The 19,916-nt window shown below is 46.5% G+C and overlaps 1 protein-coding gene across 1 annotated transcript in view; it reads left to right on the top strand.

Moving 5' to 3' along the window:
* The first annotated feature begins 11,547 nt into the window (after positions 1-11,547).
* Positions 11,548-19,916, top strand: part of POLR1H (RNA polymerase I subunit H) — a 41,211-nt gene continuing 32,842 nt past the window's right edge. Inside the window, exon 1 of the mRNA XM_063925587.1 lies at positions 11,548-12,021. The gene's annotated coding sequence lies outside the window, so the exon portion shown is untranslated. The remainder of the gene's footprint in view (positions 12,022-19,916) is intronic.

Below are 19,916 nucleotides of genomic sequence, written 5' to 3'. Positions count from 1 at the left end.
TTCTCTTTCTGGCACAGGGCACCAAAAAGTCTAGTTACGGCTCTGCCCAGCATATGAAACCCCTGGCAATGATCATGACACCCAACGCATGAAACTCCTGGCAATGAGCATGACACGCAGTGCGTGAAACCCCTGGCAACGAGTATGACACCCAGCGCATGAAACCCCTGGCAATGAGCAGGTAATTAAAAAGTAGTTAGAAGCTTTACTCTAGGGTATAATGTATCATGGGCATTGTGGTGTATGGCATAATATGGTGGAAGGGGCATTACTGCGTTTGGGTTAATATGGTGGATTTTTTTTTTTCCCCTGTGGTGGTCAAGGTCTGTTGTTGCAGGGTCAAAAACTGGGGTATAAGGCAGTCTTTTCCTGCAACCCATGCCTATTTTACTGAGGCCCCACCCATTTTAGCATGGCCACGCCCTTTCACTGTAAGCGGTGGCGCAAAATAGTGTTTTTTTTTTGTCTATGGGGCAATTTTGAATGTCTATGGGGAACATTTTTTTAATGCTCACACTGGGAGCTAGAAACAGCCTTGCCTTCTGGGGTACTCCTGCAGGATACTACAGTAAAAGTCATAATGTATCTGACTAGCTTATTGTACTTTGCCACCTTTTCCCGAACACAGCGATGCATGGGCACCGCCATTTTGTTCATGTCAGTTGACTACAGATAGCCCAATCACTTTTCTCACCTGACCAAAGTTACCAAGAGCATCCTGCCCCTATTTAAAATCCTCTAGTGCGGCTGCTTATTGACAGAAGAATGGGTAATTCAGACCTGATCGCTCGCTAGCTGGTTTTTGCAGTCCAGCGTTTGCATAGTCGCCGCCCACCGGGGAGTGAATTTTAGCTGTGCAAGTGTGCAATCGCATTTGCAGCCAATCGGTACAAAAATACTTTGTGCAGTTTTTGAGTTGACCAGGACTTACTCAGCCGCTGTGATCACTTCAGCCTGGCCGGTCCCGGAATTTACATCCGACACCCGCCCTGCAAACCCTTTGACAAAGCTGCCTGGAGCAGCGAAATGCGTTAGTTGAGACCTGTGTGGACTTCTGTTGACCAGCACCACTATTGCACCACCACTTACAGTCAGGACCTTGCATTTCATCTGCCTCGGTGAACCAGGACTCCACATTGGCATTGCCATTGCCTACCACGTATATAGGAGAACCCACTTATTGGAACACGGAACATCCATTGAACTGTGAACCAGGACCCCTACAATTGCTGCCGTTGCCATACGAATCTGCATCTATGGGAGCCTCTTTAAACGGAACACAGACTTGGTAACCACATCCAATTGGATGAATTATTACACACTTGGTCCGTACTTATGACTGTATTTGTGCTGGTTTTATTCATGCCAATTGGTGCCCTGTACATAAGTTGGTGCTAATACCAATCAGGTCTCAAAGTCCACCAAAGATTCAATAGTGAGATACAGAATTGATGTAAATTTATTTCAGATTGATGTTTTTATTTGTTTAAACTATTTTAATCATTATTAAATACACATTTGTATAGATCTCACTGTGTCAATTAGCGCTGTATACCTCTTGCTTCTTTTTGTTTTTGAAAGGGCTTGACTACCCCTTATTTATTCAGCTGCTAGGATAAGCCACCCATCACAGCGCCTGTATATATACTTGATATATATATATACCCGCCCTGCAAACGCTAGGACACGCCTGCGTTTTTCCAGCCACTCCTTGAAAACGGTCAGTTGCCACCCACAAACGCCTTCTTCCTGTCAGTCTCCTTGCGATCGACTGTGTGAATGGATTCTTCGTAAAACCCATCGCACAGCAACGATCCGCTTTGTACCCATGCGACGCGCCTGCGCATTGCGGTGCATAAGCAGTTCTGACCTGATCGCAGCGCTGCAAAAAACACTAGCGAGCGATCAGGTCTTTGTTCAGACAAGTCACCTGGCTCCTTCCCTGTGCCTCTGCAGCTACCGGCTGGTAAACTCTACATCTCATAAGTACTGCACTCCCTTCACCTTCCCCTGCCCCTCCGTGCAGTACCCAGTTACCAATTAGTGGTCTGCAAGGTTCACCCATTTATATATACACTTGGGTGCATACACACCTCCATGTATTTACCTTGGCAACAGCTACCAGTGCAGGACAGCCTATACAGGCTATACCAATACAGAAGTAAATTCAATTCAGTGCGATATGAATAGCGACGGGAAGGAGGTTCCAGAGCCAGAGTCGGATTTTGGGGTCTGGCTGCCTCTAGGCACAACATTATTGGCCGCTCCCCCCCCCCCCCATAAAAAAGGATAGATAATGCCCCCACAGAATGTTTGAGCTGGTACTGGGCAATGTCACGGTCACCTGAGAAAAATAGCACTCAGAGAGCAGGAGGGCTGGGTGTAGGGAGGCCAATCCCGGGCCAATTTTTCAATTCCGGTATCGGGATTGAAAAATGGTCAATCCCGGGAGTACCGGGATACCCTGGTTTGGCATTCAACTGTGTCCGTCTATCCCTCACGCCCCACCTCTCCCCACCCTCCCCGCAGACATAGATACACTTGCAAACCTGCGGCGGGTGAGTGCAGAGGTAGCCGGCTGCATGCAGGAGGAGGAAGGAGGCGGTGGGGGAGTGCAGGGAGAGCCGGGAGCAGGTGACGGGTGAGTGCAGGGGGAGCCGGGAGGAGGCAGAGGGTGAAGACTGTCGGACCTTCCGGCTCTGCGGCTGCTGACAGTGCACCGTGACCTCACAGTCACATGTCACCCAGCGCGGGGGAGCAGAGAGCAGGGCAGCGTCTGAGCGTCCTGAGGACGCTCAACGCTGATCCCTCAATCCTCGGGATTGGAGCTTCCAATCCCGGGATTGAATCCCGGACGTTTTTGGGCCTAAATCCCGGGATCCCGCCGATCCCAATCCCGGGATTGGCCTCCCTATCTCGGTGGGTGAGACGAGGGTGGGAGAGGGGAAATATAATTACTGGGAGGGTAACAGGAGGAGGACATTAATGCAGGTTGGGTGAGTGGAAGGGGGGTATTAATTCACAGGTGAGAGGAAGGGGGGATATTAATGCAGGGTGTGTAAGAGGAGGCTCATTATTAATATCAGAGGAGAGAGGAGAGGGGATATTAATAGTGGGTGGGTGATAGGAGGGGTATTAATGCATGGTGTGTGTGAGAAGGGGGTATTAATGCAGAGTGGGTTAGAGGAGGGGCGGTAAGGATACAACGGGTAATATAAAATGGTGGCAGGATAAGTGGAAAGAGCAGGCTTGCAGGATGGGATGCAGGACAGTAATGTTGGCTGAAGGGACAGAGGTGAGTGAGGGCAGCGCTGTACTTACGCATGGAGAGATGCTGCCATCTGGACTGACTGCTCCCAGGCACCGCTCCTCTTTAGGTGATTGGGTGACTCAGGCAGCGGCCGGCCCCAGTGGTGCGGTACAGTGATCCCGCATGTGCTGCTCCTGTCCCAGTCGGTGATCCTAGCTGCTTCTCCTAACCCGCGCCGCCAGACCCGGATGGAACCCTTGATGTTCTCCCCAGGTGGTGGACCTCAGATCATGTCACTTCCTCAGAACTAGCCCCTAGGCTTAACGTGACAGACACAGGGCGGTGATGGGTGGCCAGCAGCGTGTCACGGCCAGGGCACAATATGTGGCTATGAAACAGATAGATCTCCAGTCACAGTAAGGAGGACACTGTGCTGTGCCGCCCCCAGGAGGTGCCGCCCCATGGCACGTGCCTAGTGGGAAATCCAGCACTCTCCGGAGCTATTCAGTTGACGCGCTGCTATATCGACGAATGCCGGTTCTCACACCTTAAACTGTGTGTTTAGTTGCGAGAACGGGCATTATCCGCGATGCTGTTTGTGCTGCGCTAAAGGCAGGAAACAGCATTGCGGCAGTAGTTTAGTCGGGTTTCTGCTAGCACTGCTGGAGAGGTACGACAAGAAATCCTCTGGTCGAACATAACAGAACTCTCAATTGAATAGCTCCAGAACCTCCTTAAGGTGCTATTCATATTGGAGAGAGATAAAGTGCAGAGAGATAAAGTACCAACCATTTAACTCCTAACTGCCATGTTACAGGCTAAGTTTAAATGTTTAAAAAAGACAGGAGATGGTTGACTGGTTTATCTCTCTGCACTTGAGGGTCATACTGACCTGATCGCACGCTAGCTATTTTTTGTAGCGCTGCGATCAGGTCCAAACTTGGCAAAACTGCGTATGCACCGCAATGCGCAGGCGCGTCGTATGGGTACACAGCGGATCGGTGCTGGGTGATGGATTTAACAAAGAATCCATTCGCACAGCCGATCGCAAGAAGATTGACAGGAAGAAGGCATTTATGGGTGTCAACTGACCGTGTTCAAGGAGTGGTTGGAAAAAACGAAGGCGTGTCCAAGCGTTTGCAGTGCGGGTGTCTGACATCAATTCCGGGACCGGACAGGCTGAAGTGATCGCAGCGGCTGAGTAAGTTCAGACCTACTGAGAAATGCACAAAACTTTTTTAGTACTGTTCGGCTGCATAAGCGTTCGCACACTTGCAAAGGCGGCGACTATATGATCACAGCGATGCAAAAAAATAGCTAGCGAATGATCAACTCTGAATGACCCCCTTTATCTCTTTCCAAGGCTAAGTACATAGGGCCTAATTCAGACCTGGTCGCAAGCAGGCAATTTTTGTACTGCTGCGACCAGATAGTCGCTGCCTACAGGGGGAGGGGGTATTCACTGTGCAGGGGTGCGATCGGATGTGCAGAGTTTGTGCAGCCTCTGCACAGCCCAGGACTTACTCTTGCTGTGCGATGATCGGGGCCGGAGCTGACGTCAGAAACCCTCCTTCCAAACGGGTGGACACGACTGCATTTTCCCGGACACTCCATGGAAATGGTCAGTTGCCACCCACAAACGGCCTCTTCCTGTCAATCTTCTTGCGATCACCGGTGTGATCACTTTCTTCGTTCATCCTGTCGCTGTCCGGCGATTCCCCGACGCCAGGGGGTGACAGGGGGTGACAAGCCTGCGCATTGCGGTGCATGCGCAGTTCTGACCTGATTGCAGCGCTGCAAAAACAGCTAGCGTGCGATCAGGTCTGAATGACCCCCATAGACCCATATGTGAGGGGAACACTTACCACTGGCTCCTGTCTGCAACAAATAGTCTAATGCCCATTGATCACCACGATTGATAAATTTATGTGTGGAAACTCTTAACATCCCCATTGTTTACCTTAATATGCTATATAGTGATTTACAGCCTGAGCTAAAAACATACATTATCTGGGGAACATTTCAAGATAGTTACTTCACTTGGATTAACCACACCCACAATTAATTTAATTGGATGGCCGTTATGTCAATCATCAAGCATCTTTCTTCCAATTTTTTGTTGTTGCTTTTATTGATTTTTTTCGTATGAAAGTAAACAAAAGGCTTTATTACCATTTTTTAAACTTTTTTTTTTTTAAATAAATATGCACAGATCAGCCATTTCCCACAAGCTCGCTGGTATCCGTTCACATGGTCGACCATGTTATGGTCGACTGTCATTAGGTCGACCACTATTGGTCGACATTGACATGGTCGACATGGACACATGGTCGACACATGAAAATGGTCGACACATGAAAGGTCGCCACATGAAAAGGTCGACATGAGTTTAACTTTTTTTTCTTTCGGGGAACTTTTCCATACTTTACGATCCACGTGGACTACGACTGGAACGGTAATCTGTGCCGAGCGAAGCGAAGGCACCATGCCCGAAGCATGGCGAGTGAAGCGAGCCATGCGAGGGTACGCGGTGCACTAATTGGGGTTCCCAGTCACTTTACGCAAAAAACAACACCAAAAAAAGTAATAACATGGTCGACCATTCATACCGGAACCAAGCTCGCTGCCTAGGTGTCACCCTTGACTCTAAACTGTCCTTTGTTCCACATAGTCAATCTGTCTCCAAATCATGTTAAATGCACCTAAAAAACATATCCAAAATACGCCCTTATCTTACACAAGACACTGCAAAAACTCTAATCCATGCTCTCATCATGTCTTGCATTGATTATTGTAATAGTCTCCTTACTGGTCTTCCCAAACATAGGGTCTCACCACTACAATCCATTTTAAATGCAGCTGCGAGGCTAATCTTCCTCGCTAGATGTTCTTTGTCTGCTGATCCGCTCTGTCAGTCCCTCCATTGGTTACCAGTATTCTACCGTGTTAAATATAAAATATTTTTACTTACATACAAGGCTATTAACCAAACAGCACCTTCTCCTCACTCAGAGCCGGCCATAGGCATAGGCAAACTAGGCAATTGCCTAGGGCATTTGATATGCCTAGGGGCATCAGCAGCTTCTGCTGATTAAAATGATGGGGGTAATTCTGAGCTGATCGCAGCAGGAACTTTGGCCCTCATTCCGAGTCGTTCGCTCGGTATTTTTCATCGCATCGCAATGAAAATCCGCTTAGTACGCATGCGCAATATTCGCACTGCGACTGCGCCAAGTAATTTAACAATGAAGATAGTATTTTTACTCACGGCTTTTTCATCGCTCCGGCGATCGTAATGTGATTGACAGGAAATGGGTGTTACTGGGCGGAAACACGGCGTTTTATGGGCGTGTGGTTGAAAACGCTACCGTTTCCGGAAAAAACGCAGGAGTGGCTGGAGAAACGGGGGAGTGTCTGAGCGAACGCTGGGTGTGTTTGTGACGTCAAACCAGGAACGACAAGCACTGAACTGATCGCACAGGCAGAGTAAGGTTGAAGTTACTCAGAAACTGCAAAGTAGTTTGTAATCGCAATATTGCGATTACATCGGTCGCAATTTTAAGAAGCTAAGATACACTCCCAGTAGGCGTAGGCTTAGCGTGTGTAACTCTGCTAAATTCGCCTTGCGACCGATCAACTCGGAATGAGGGCATTTGTTAGCAGTTAGGCAAAACCATGTGCACTGCAGGGGAGGCAGATATAACATGTGCAGAGAGAGATAGATTTGGGTGTGGTGAGTTCAATCTGCAATCTAAATTGCAGTGTAAAAATAAAGCAGCCAGTATTTACCCTGCACAGAAACAAAATAACCCACCCAAATCTAACTCTCTCTGCAAATGTTATATCTGCCCCCCCCCCCCTGCAGTGCACATGGTTTTGCCCAACCGCTAAAAAATTTCCTGCTGCGATCAACTTGGAATTACCCCCGATATGCGGCATGCCTATATTCTGTATGTAGCATTTCATATGCAGATACAGCCACAGTCTCACAGAGTATATTGGCATGCTGCATATCAGTTTAATCAGCAGAAGCTGCTTGTGCATCCTAGCCACATAGCAATGCAAATAAGATGAATTTTCATAAAAAAAAAGGTGCCCGACGTTAGCATTGATGCAAGATTTGTGAGGACACATTTGTATACAAGCAGAGGCAGAAGTCACAGTGTTAGTGGAAGTGTGAGTGCTGTGTGCACGTGAGGGGGTTGGTTGTGCAGTAGTGTTCGGAATATGTGTAAGGAGCATTATGTGTGTCATGTAAAAATGCATTAATAATGTGCAACATATGTGTAAAGGGCCACTCTGTCTACAACATTATGTGTATAAGGGCATTAATAATGTGCGGCATATGTGTAACAGGGTACTACTGTATGTGTGTCATTATGTGTATAGGGGCACTAATAATGTGCAGCAAATGTGTAGGGGGCACTATGTGTGTCATTATGTGTATGAGGGCATTAATAATGTGCACAATATGTGTAAGGTACATTATGTGTAAAAGGGCATTAATAAAGGTTGTCATAATGTGTAAGGTGCATTATGTTTATAAGGACATTAATGTTTTTCATATGTGTAAGGGGCATTACTGTGTGGAATTGTGTATAAATGCATTACTATGTGTGGCATTATGTGTATAAGGTGCTCTACTATGTGGCGTTGCATATAGAAAGGGCACTACTGTGTCGTCTAATGTGAATAAAGAGCAATAAGGTGTGGTGTAAAGTGAATAAGGAGCTTTCTCTATGATTGTCCTGTTGATTTTGGTTTTGGTATATATGTAAATGACTGTGTGCAGTTTTTCTTTCAAAATGTATTATAGGCCTAGTTCGCTGTTTATATACATTACTGCTGCTGCTTTGGTATTGTCCTTTGCACTGCTCGCTTCTACACACAGTGCCAATGGTAGTGGTGGTGTGCGATGTTATGCCATACCTTTTGTTGCCTATTTTGTAACCCATAAGCATTTTACATGCATTTGTACTGCATTGTTTTTTCTGCTTTTCTTTCTCTCTATGTCTTTATGTGGAAAAATCTAATAAACATATTTTCAAAAAAAAAGTGAATAAGGAGCAATTCAGTGTGATGTAATGTGAATAAGGAGCTCTACTGTGAGGAGTAACGTTTATAAGGTAAAGTGATACTACTGTGGGATGTAATATGAATTATGGACACTATCGCAAGATAAAATGTGAATAAAGTTGCAGTACTGTGTGGCGTAATTGGAATTGGGGTTACTATTGTGTGGCCATGCCCCTTCCCAGCAAGAAGATGCCCCTTTTTGGGCTGTGCGTCAAATGTGCGAACTGTTCCTATTTAAAATATAGGGGGTACAAGGACTGCTATGGGTGAGGGGTGATGGTGCTGGGAAAGAGGTGCAAGGTCAGAGGCAGAACCAGCGGTGGTGCTAGGGGGCACCAGCCAAAATCTTGCCTAGGGCATCATATTGATTAGGGCCGGCTCTGTCCTCACTCATCTCAAAATATCTCCCTACCCGACCTCTCCGCTCTGCACAGGATCTGAGTCTCTCATCCACACGTATTACTTGTTCACACTCAAAATTACAGGACTTTATCCGAGCTTCACCCACTCTGTGGAATGCCCTCCCAAGCACAAGACGACTCTCCTCTAGTCTCCAAACCTTTAAACAAGTGTTTTTCAACCACTGTGCCGTGGCACACTAGTGTGCCCTGAGTAGTCTCCAGGTGTGCCACCACATAAGCAGAGCCAGGCCCATCAGTGTTTTGCTGCTACTGAGGCCCTGGAACGAACAATACTGGTGGGTTTAGTGGTTGCAGAGTCAGCTCTAATTTTGGGCCCGGGCAGTGTTGGGTTCTTCTGGCTTTCTCAGATGTGGCTCAGGCGTTACCTATGGAGAAGCTACGACATGACATCCTAGGACACGCAACTGCACCATCATCACCATTATATTTGAGTGTGCCTTGGCAATATTTAAATCTTGTTCAGTGTGCTGCGAGTTGTAAAAGTTTGAAAATCTCTGCTTTAAACGTTCCCTAAAAACTCACCTCTTCAGACAAGCTTACCAAATTCCAGACCCACCCACATAACCTTCAGTGCTTCCCTATCTAATTACAGTATACATAACCTCACATATTTTGTCTTCCAACATTGCTGGGTGAGCATATCATACAACCCATTAAAAACCTAGCAATCTGGTGGACCATTATGCAACAGGTAGCATCTGTCCTTGTGTATCAGTGCCTATTTCCCTATAGATTGTAAGCTTGCGAGCAGGGCCTTCCTACCTCTATGTCTGTCTGTCTTTGCCCAGTTTTGTTCTATAACTGTTGTTCTAATTGTAAAGCGCAACGGAATAATGCTGCGCTATATAAGAAACTGCTGATAAAATAAAATTTTTTTTTAGTGTTTTCCTTTTGCCCACAAACATCCTTCTATATGGTTCTGCTAAGGAAATGTGTCACTTTTCTGGGGTCCAGAAAAGTCGCTCCACTTTTTCATGCACTTCTCTCACATCGCAAATGGATGACAATTGCAAATCCCCGCTGCAGGTACTGCAAATAGGCATTTTGTAATTCGATTGGAGAGTTCTCGGGATCGTGCATTCATGCAAATGTCTGCAAGTTTCCTGAAACAACTGGCAACCCGCACCTAATTGGAGTGACACAGTGAGTGCGCTGCCTATGACAGGAATGAGAGATGCTGTCATTATCTGTGGTAGTGGGTGCTATGGATGGCCATCGACCATCAATGATTGAAATCATCGATGGTCTATTACTGATGGTAACTACTTTTACCAGCTATGGGGGAGAACCAGATGGTTTCCCACCATCGATGATAAAAAAAAAAAATTCTCTAGGGTGTCAGGGACACAGAGCATAGCTTCACACCCCGAAACATGCGAAGCCACGCCCCCAAGCTCTGAGTAGCCCGCATCCAGTTCATTACCAAAGTAATGATTGGCAAAATCATCGATGGTTCCCATTTAGAGTGTTTCCCACCATCGAGGTTATCCACCGATGGTAACCATCAATGGGTAACCCACCGATGGCCTCACTAGTGGGTGGAACATGTGCGTCTAGCCTGGTTACTTATACCCCTTTCACCCCGCAAATATATCCCGGGATATTGCCGGGTTGAGCTGGTTCGACCCGGGTCGAAGTGCAGTCTAAAAGCACCACTTTTTAATATCCCAGGTCGAGTAACCCTGCATTTCAATCCGGTATAAAAGCAGTGTTAAACACGGGTTGGACCAGGGTCAATGTGCACTTTAAAGTGTCCAACCCGGGTTATTCAACCCTGCATTCATGTAAAAGTGCTGATTGGTTGTTCTTTGTGTGCCTTGATGATGTCAGCAGCCTGAGCCCTGCTACACAAGAGAGAACAGAGAGCATTAGAGCTATTAAGAATTAGGGGTGAGGCAGAGATTGTTAGGCAGCTTACTGCATACCTCCCAACTTATTAAAAGTACAAAGAGGGACCTTGGCGCTCGCTAAGTGCACCCAAAAAGGGTGTGTGACCTATATGAAAGGGGCGTGGCCTCATGGCAGAGCCTCAATCGCGAGTCACGCCCCCTTGTACCGTCACTGAGGGGGCATGCCCAGCGCTCTCTGAGCTGCTGGCATGCCCCCTCTCCCTCTGTCACTTGTGCATGCGCACAGCGTCTATTCACCGCTGCTCTGCTAAGCAGAGCAGCAGTGGCAGGAGCCTCCCAACTACCCCCCCCCCCCCCCCCCACCGCGGGACACTGCAGCCCGGGGGTGGGACAGCGGAACAGTCACAAAAAAACAGGACTATCCCGCGAAAAATCGGGACAGATGGGAGGTAAGTTACTGGAACAGTTAAAGATGTAATTGTGTATAAAAACATAGCTTTGTCAGCCATGATTCCTACAATGCTGTGAGCTGTCCCTTCCCTCTCCTTTTGTCCCCTTCTGCCACCTCATCTTTCGGAGCCCAAAAAAAGTCCATTTAAAAGGACATCCATGGTGTTTTAATTGCTGACCCGGGTTGAGTTAAAAGGAGCCAACCATGCAATATCCCGGGTTGAAAGTGTAGTGTGAAAGGGTCTGACCCAGGTTCAAAATATCGGGTCGGACCCGGGTTTGCGGTGTGAAAGGGGTATTATTTCACACAGATTAACCACACCTCCAATCGAATCTGAGCTGCAGGCCGTAATGCCAACAAACTAAACCTGGTACCACGCCCACTTTTCTACGAGCCACCTGATTGGCTAAGAATGTATAACCTCCGATTGGCTGCTACTGCTGCTCGTTAGCCTGTCACTCACCGCTTGTATAGCGGGGAAAGCAATAACACTTCATATTGTGACTGGAAAATAGTTGTAAATCTGGTCAGTACTCAGCACTGCTGCGAATAGGAGACAACACTGAGATTACCCACGTTAGTAGACACCACGACATCGCGCACTGATGGATTGTCAGGCCATGGTTATTAGTATAGTTTATAGGACGCTGAGCGCGCGGCGGTTTAGATACTATACAGACTGACAGTGACAACACCGTAGGAGCTCATAACGCCCACGCTGCGCGGATTGGCTGGCCACGGTGCCAATCTAACACTACATGCTGGATCGGTTTAGAAGCGCTCTCAATGATTGGTTGGGCCTACTGTCAATCTTTCAATACAAAGCAAGGATAGGTTATCGTCACTGACTGGTGCCTTTCCTTTACACCACCCGGAACTGAGCCTGGGAGCCGGCCTGTGACGAGAAACACGTGGGGGCACCCCCATCCATGCTGCGCTGACACCCACCAGCTGTTCCTTTGATTTCCTAAGGTGATGTTCTAACCTATTTTTGTCACACATGATGTCTGCTCATTGCAGGGCGCCGCTGCTTTGGCGGTACGTCTCCCAGGCATACTCTTGTGTGGAGTTATCGATTATATTCAAAGACTGCGCACTGCAAATATACCCCAGGCGCTTTCACTGCCTACTGGCACACTGCAGGCGTGCACGGTGTAATGCGGCTTTCTCAGCTACACTGCTTGATAAATAGCTTTTCGCAAAAGTGGACATGAATGTTTTCACTTAGAGGCGTCTATTCAGGAAGCTGTGAAAAGTGTGGAGAAGTGATCCAGTGGAGAAGTTGCCCATGGCAACCAATCGGCTGCTACCTCAACCCTGAAGTTGCCATGAGCAGCTTCTCTACTGGCTCACTTCTCTGCTCTTTTCACTGCTTTATGAATATACCCCATAGTTCCCGAAAAGCTCTTGCCAAGAGACGGACTCTGCTAGGACTCTGGGCGCAGTGTGCTAGCATAATGCATTTGTAACCCTGGGTTGGTGGAGAGGGAGCCAGAGGTACCTAAAAAAAACTGCAATTGTACATATGCAAAGTTACAGCTACCAGGAGATCTGAGGGGAGGGGTACTCGTTACCGTGGTCTGGGTCTGTTGGAGGGGTAGCGTCTAGTTTCCCTTCGTGAAGAGGACCTTTCCCATAACCCCCTGGGTCCATGGTTGATTCTATTTCGGAGTGGGAGAAGGGACCTTCTGACGTATCTAGGGGAGGAGACACGTCACCAGGGGGAGGAGCTACGGGCGAACAGGGTACCCGAAAAGTACTCTCGCGGGCTCGCTTCGCTCGCGACCTGATTACTAAAGGTAATAGTTGGTGGCGTGGATAGTAGAGGAACTATCCCGCTGGCCTAGCTCCTCCCCCTTGTGTCGTAACTCCTCCCCCTTATGGAAAAGGTCCCTTAGCCCACTTGATTCTAGCATCTACCCTGGGTCCATGTCACAAAGTATTTGGAATAGTAACCTGTGGCAAGCGGAGGGGAGCGAGACACCGAGCCCGAAGCGCGGCAAGCGTCTAATGGTGCATATAAAAAGGAAAAAAAAAAACCTCACGCGAAGGGAGAACGGAGAAAACATTTAGGTGCTGTAAGGGCGGAAGTTTTCTCCTGCCCTCTTGTTATGTCACTTCCAGGTCCTGATCACGAAGGTAACATTGGAGGGGCCTGTTCAAAGGAGAGCCAGGATACTGCTGCCCACCCTGCTGTGTGCTGGGCTGCGGAGGGTTCAGGAAAGCTGTGGATGTGGAGCAGAAGCAGTCTCCTCTTCCTGGGGCAAATGTATTAAGCCTGGAGAAGGGATAAAGCAGTGATAAGTGGTAGGTGATAATGCACCAGCCAGTCAGCTCCTGTCATTTTTCATATCTGTAATGATTGGCTAGTGCATTATCACCTGCCATTTATCACTGCTTTATCACCTTTACAGGCTTAATACGGTATCCGTTCAGATGGTCGACAATGCTAAAGTTGACACTTATTAGATCGACCACAATTGATTGACATGGACAAATGGTCGACACATGAAAAGGTTGACATGGCTTTTAAAAACAAAAATAGATTTTTAACTTTTTCATAATTTACCATCCACGTGGACTACGATTGGTAACCTATGCCAAGCGCAGAGGTAGCAGAGCAAGGCACCTTCGCGAGCCATGCAAGGGGATGTGGTACACTAATCGGAATTCCTGGTCATGTTACGGAAATAATTACTCCAAAAACATAATAAAAAATCCATGTCGACCCTTTCATGTGTCAGCAATTTTAATGTCGACCATGTCAATATTGACCAATAGTGGTCGACCTAATGACTGTTGACCTTAACATTATCGACCATTCATACCGGCTCCGCTGAATACATCCTCCCCACTGTATGATGTGCTGCTGCGCTGCTATACAGCAGCCAGTAGTAGGAGACAGGTAAGAAGTGTAACGGGGAGCAAAGTATTTTTTTAAACATTTTTATTTCTTTTTGCGGAGGTTCCCTAGCCACATGTACCCGATTTGGCCACGCTGCAAATCATGTCATCATGGCACTGTCTCCCATGGCATGATGCTGTTATTTGTGGTGGTATACTGCAGAGAGTGGGAATTTGATGATGCAAACAGAATGAGAAGATTCCAAAAGTCAACAAGTATATATCTGGGATAAGCACATGAAGTTGGCATCTCTCAGCAGTGGATTAATAATCAGCCAATTGTAAGCAATGCACTATTACTGGTGACCATCATCACTTTAGCTTTACACGTGTACAGGCGGGTCTGTGCCAGTCTGTATCTGTTTGCAAGTACTGGACTTGGACTACTTTGGAACAAATACCCCCGCTTCCCCCCCCCCCCCCCACCATTATGCCTCTCTGTTAAGTGTCAGAAAACCCCTAAATTGCACATGCATTGAGGTGGTTTTCTGGACATGCACAGAGCAAAGGAGGTAATTCCAAGTTGATCGCAGCAGGATTTTTGATAGCAATTGGGCAAAACCATGTGCACTGCAGTGGAGGCAGATATAACATGTGCAGAGAGAGTTAGATTTGGGTGGGTTATTTTATTTCTGTGCAGGGTAAATACTGGCTGCTTTATTTTTACACTGCAAATTAGATTGCAGATTGAACACACCACACCCAAATCTAACTCTCTCTGCACATGTTATATCTGCCTCCACTGCAGTGCACATGGTTTTGCCCAATTGCTATCAAAAATCCTGCTGCGATCAACTTGGAATTACCCCCAAAGTAACTTACTTTACACTGCTCAAACTGATGTTGGTCTGTCTCTGCATTAGCCCCTTAAAAAAAAAAAATATATATATATATATATATATATATATATATATATATATATATATATATATATATATATATATATATATATATATATATATATATATATATATATCTATCTCATTCACTCCAGTTATTATTTTTAAATGCACAAAGAGGGCACTTTGGGCCTAATTCAGACCTGATCGCTAGGGTGCGTTTTTGCATCCCTGCGATCAGGTAGTCGCCACCTACAGGGGGAGGGGAATTCGCTGTGCAGGTGTGCGATCGCATGTGCAGGAAAGCTGCACAAACAGGAGTTTGTGCAGTCTCTGCACAGCCCAGGACTTACTCTTCCAGTGTGATGATCAGGGCCGGAGCTGACGTCAGAAACCCTTCCTCCAAACACCTGGTCCCTCCTGCGTTTTTCCGGACACTCCTCAAAAACGGTCATTTGCCACCCACGAACGCCCTCTTTTCTGTCAATTTCCTTGTGTTCGCCAGTGCGATGGGATTTTTTGCACCATTTTGGCGCTGCAACCCGTTGCGCCTGCGCAATGCAGTGCATACGCATGAGCAGTTCAGACCTGATCTCCCGCTTTGCGAAAACACACAGCAGCGATCAGGTCTGATTCGGCCCCTTTATCGCAATGTGTTCATAGAAATAAGCAAGCACTGCAAAAACACACATTAAAATATATTTCTAGTACTCACAGGGCCTTACCTGAGTTGGACATAAATGCAGGGGTTTTTTTTTCAGCTGCAGTTTGAATTTTTTGTTTGCAAACACGTTTCAAGCGGTCAACCCTTATATCTGCTAGTCCAAGTAAATACCGTATGAATGTCTTCGTTCTGCGTTTGTTCAGTATTGTAGCAATGTTAAATAAAATGTCACTTTGTAAATGTTATATGATTGCACTAAACACAGTCTTAACTTATAATATAGTTTACAGGTCAATACTAAACAAAATGCAAATGAGTGGATTTAATTATATCCACTCATATTTAATTATAGTCCGGTCCGGAGATCCTGATCCCACTCATCCAGCCAAGCGCATCTGGATCTCACATTCCCGGGAAGACACCGTGAAGCAATAAGATCCCAACTACAACGTAGTGCACAGGACCCATCAAACAGACGCGCGGAACGCCGCAGTCTGTAACAGACATCTAGATCTGCATATAGTAACTATATCCACCAGTGTATGGACAATCTTCGCATATACTAGCTGGTTTAAAATCAATTAATTTCCGTACTGACTTTCGGACCCCCCCCCCTCCTCAATTATATCACGAGGAGTGGACTAACTTAACACTCCTCCCCCTCATACAGTTGCTGCATTTTGTGCAGAGCCAAGTTTTACAATTAAACAAACATTTTATTTAATTAAACCACTCATTTTCATTATTTTTAGGATTGACCTGTAAACTATATTATGAGTTAACACTGTGTTTAGTGCAATCATATAACATTCACAAAGTGACATTTTCTCCGGCAGGGTCTACAGGATAACATTGGGATATGATGGAGAGACAGCGGATTGGCACCAAACGATCACAAGCTTTCTGGCCTCCCAGGATGCAACGCGCTCGTCCATATAATCCCGCCACCGACTCAGTCAAATCAGTTTTTTGTTTGGTGCGGCAGGAGCCGGACCATGGTCACAGGGCTGCTGTTTTTTGTCAGCCCTAAGCTTTATTGATTTATTTTTATAGTCTTACTATGTTTTCCGAGTGATCTTTCCTAATAGCGTCTTACACGCATATTGGAAAGAGTCGCTCCAGCAACTCTCCGCCGGGTCGCGACAACGCTTACCCACGGTACAAGTGCTGTCTCGACGGGCGTCTGTGTCGGATGTAACTTGCAGGTCCAGCAGACGTTACCAGGCTGTGGCCGGAGCATGGGGAGAAGGTAAGGCATCGGTTCCGCTTAGAAGGGGAATACTGACACAGCCGCACTGATTTGGGAGGAGACTACCAAACAGTAGCTGGCGTGCCGCCACCACGGGTGCTCCAGCCCTAGGCCTTAGGAAACATAAGGCACCAGGATTAGTTTGAGGCTGCGATCCCTAGGGTTGATGTCAGCAGTGGGGAGTCAGACACTCTCCTGGTCGCCCCTCCCCCCAGTTCATGACCAGTTACCGTGCGTCTCCCGCCATGAACTGATTGCCTCACTTCCGTCTCAGACGCTACCACGAGGGGACTCTGTCGCAGCATAGGCCGCTGCGTCTGTATACACTAAAGTTTACCGCTAAGAGACCAGGTCGCAGACATGAGCGTCTGCATGCACTAGCGTTCACTGAGCGTCTGTGTCCACTAAAAGTTACCGGAGCGGCAGTGTACACTAGTAGTGTCTGGATCCACTCAGGTTTGCTAACGTATTGATCGATCCTGGAAGTGGGGTGAGTCTCCCTGTATCCCACTCTACGGAGTAAGGGTTATACAGCACTAAATTTCTATCTACTTTTTGTCAGTACGAATAGTTAAGTTTAGTGCCTATTGCAATTGCTTCTGAATACGTTAAAATAAGTGTATAGAACAGAATACAGTAGATGTACTCCTACATACTTGAAATGTGTTCGTAGTTGATAATATGCTCATATGACAAATATATGACTAATATATAACATGTGACTGACTGCTAGTGTGATTGCTGACTTTGTCAGTGTTTTTCTTCTGAACCTCAATGCTGGTGCTTGGGTTGGGTTCAGATTGATATCCCTTTTATACATGTAAAGTGATTACAGTCACAGATTGTGTAGTATACTGTGAAAAAGCTGATTGTTTATCATGTCTAAGAGCGGCAATGGTGACGAGGTTACATTAACAGTAACACTAACACTCATAACATGTTTATTCTGCAAGGTGGGGTAATCAACTCAACATCTGGCACACGATGGGTTATGTGCAAATTGTTTTGCGTTTCAGCAGATTGCAAGGCAGATCCCTGTTCAACGACAAATAGATCCACCTTGGGCTGTGTTTGCACAAACCTTATCCAGTATAGCTGACAGGTTGGTCCCTGCAGCTTCAACCTCAGGAATAGGGTACACTATTAACCCATACATGCAGCTCCCATCTTATGGTATAGCCCCTACAGCTTCTACAAATCAACAAGATGATAAACCAAGGGTAAATATATCATCAAATTCACAGGCTACACAGGATGATACAACAGATGATGACTCCATATACTCTACTTCACCATATGAAGAACAGATGGAGGGTTTTAGCTCAGAAGATATAGCTGAGTTAATTGGAGCAATGAAGGCTATTCTGTCTCTAGAGGATTCAGCTGAGCCAATAATAAAAACTAAGACTGTGTTTAAACGTCCCAAAACAGTTAGGGTCAAGTTTCCAGGGTCAAAGGAACTGACGGAAATTATGGAGGAACCTTGGGCTACGCCCAATAGGAAATATAGAATTCCAAAAAAGTGGGATTCTTACTACCCTTTTACAACTCAGGACTGTTTAAAAAGAGAAGTGCCTCCTAAGGTAGATACGCACGTCATTCGATTAGTGCGAAAATCTATTTTGCCTTTGCCATCTACGTCATTAAACAATGTCACAGACAGAAGAGTTGATGGTTTTTGAACACCATATTTTCTCTGTCAGGGGCAGTCATAAGGCCGGCTATGGCCTCAGCCTGGATGGCAAAAGCGGTAGTTGAATGGGCTGAAGAACTGGAAAATGGGCTCTCAGCACCTACTAGGGAGCAGGAGTCCCATGTAGCCCATATGAAACAGGCTGCGCTATTCCTAGAAGAAGCAGCAATGGATATGGGTACGATTGCTTCTAAAGCATCAGCCTTAACGGTAGCTGCTTGCAGAGCAATTTAGCTACGTACATAGAAAGCTGATTCAGAATCCAAAAAGGTTCTGGAAGCTTTGCTTTTTGTTGGGAACATTCTTTTTGGTAAGGAACTAACAGATATTCTGGAGTCAGAAGCTGAATCAAAGAAGGTCAGGTTTCCTGCCAGTTATAACCCTAAGCCTAAGGGCTCGGGACTTCGTCCATTTCGGTGGCAAGATAAAACAAAAGGTAAATATGAATCAGAGCAAACCCAGTACAATAAGTCTGGTAAAGCAATGGGCCACGAGAGGGCCAGATTTCAAACCAGAACAGAAACCATCAGCCTGATGGTGCGGGCCTCCACCTGGGGGACTCCAAGGTAGGGGGCCGTCTTCTTCAGTTTGCACACATATGGCAGCAGTCGATAACAGACGTTTGGGTGCAAGAAGTGGTATCTCTGGGTTATGTTTTCCCTTTCAAGAAGCAGCCTCCTCGAAAGTTTTTTTGCGCCAGCCCGTCTCATATAGAGCCGAAGGCCAGAGCCCTGCAAGAAGCAGTTCAGAAATTGCTCCAGTCCAGGGTAATTATTCCAGTACCCCCGGCACAACGGGGGCAGGTTTTTTACTCCAACCTATTTTTGGTCCAGAAGCCAAATGGGTCATTTCGGCCCATCCTCAATCTCAAAATGTTAAACAGATACATTTGGTCCCAAGGTTCCACATGGAGACATTACGCTCCATAGTTTTGGCCATGGAACCAGAGGATTACATGGTATCTCTGGATATACAAGATGCTTACCTGCATGTGCCGATAGCATTGTCCCATCAGTGTTACCTCAGGTTCGCTATCGTGCAGCAACATTTTAAATTCCAGGCATTACCCTTTGGGTTAGCCACAGCCCCCAGAGTATTTACCAAGATCATGGTGGTTATGGCAGCTTATCTCCGCAAGCAGGGGATAAGGATTTTCCCATACCTCGACGATCTTTTAATCCTGGCACAATCCCAGGAATTGCTCTTGCGCCATCTCCAACAGACAATAACTTGTCTACAGAAACACGGATGGCTCATAAATTGGGCAAAGTCGTCTCTGATTCCGTCACAACGGATGATTCACTTAGGGGCTGTATTGGATTCAAGTCTGACCAGATGGAATGGAATACATCAGACAATAAAGAAACAAATGATGGTACTTCCAGTAAAGGTAAAAAGGTCATTAGCCTGGTGGCTACAGACATCCCATCTAGACAAGGGGAGACCCTTTTGGATATCAGATTAGGAGATCCTGACAACGGATGCCAGTCTTCAGGGCTGGGGAGCAGTGTCCGGAAA

Source organism: Pseudophryne corroboree, chromosome 6 (assembly GCF_028390025.1).
Source record: "Pseudophryne corroboree isolate aPseCor3 chromosome 6, aPseCor3.hap2, whole genome shotgun sequence".
Classification (NCBI taxonomy): domain Eukaryota; kingdom Metazoa; phylum Chordata; class Amphibia; order Anura; family Myobatrachidae; genus Pseudophryne; species Pseudophryne corroboree.
The sequence above is the reverse complement of the archived record's forward strand: the minus strand, read 5'-3'. Positions and strand labels throughout refer to the sequence as shown.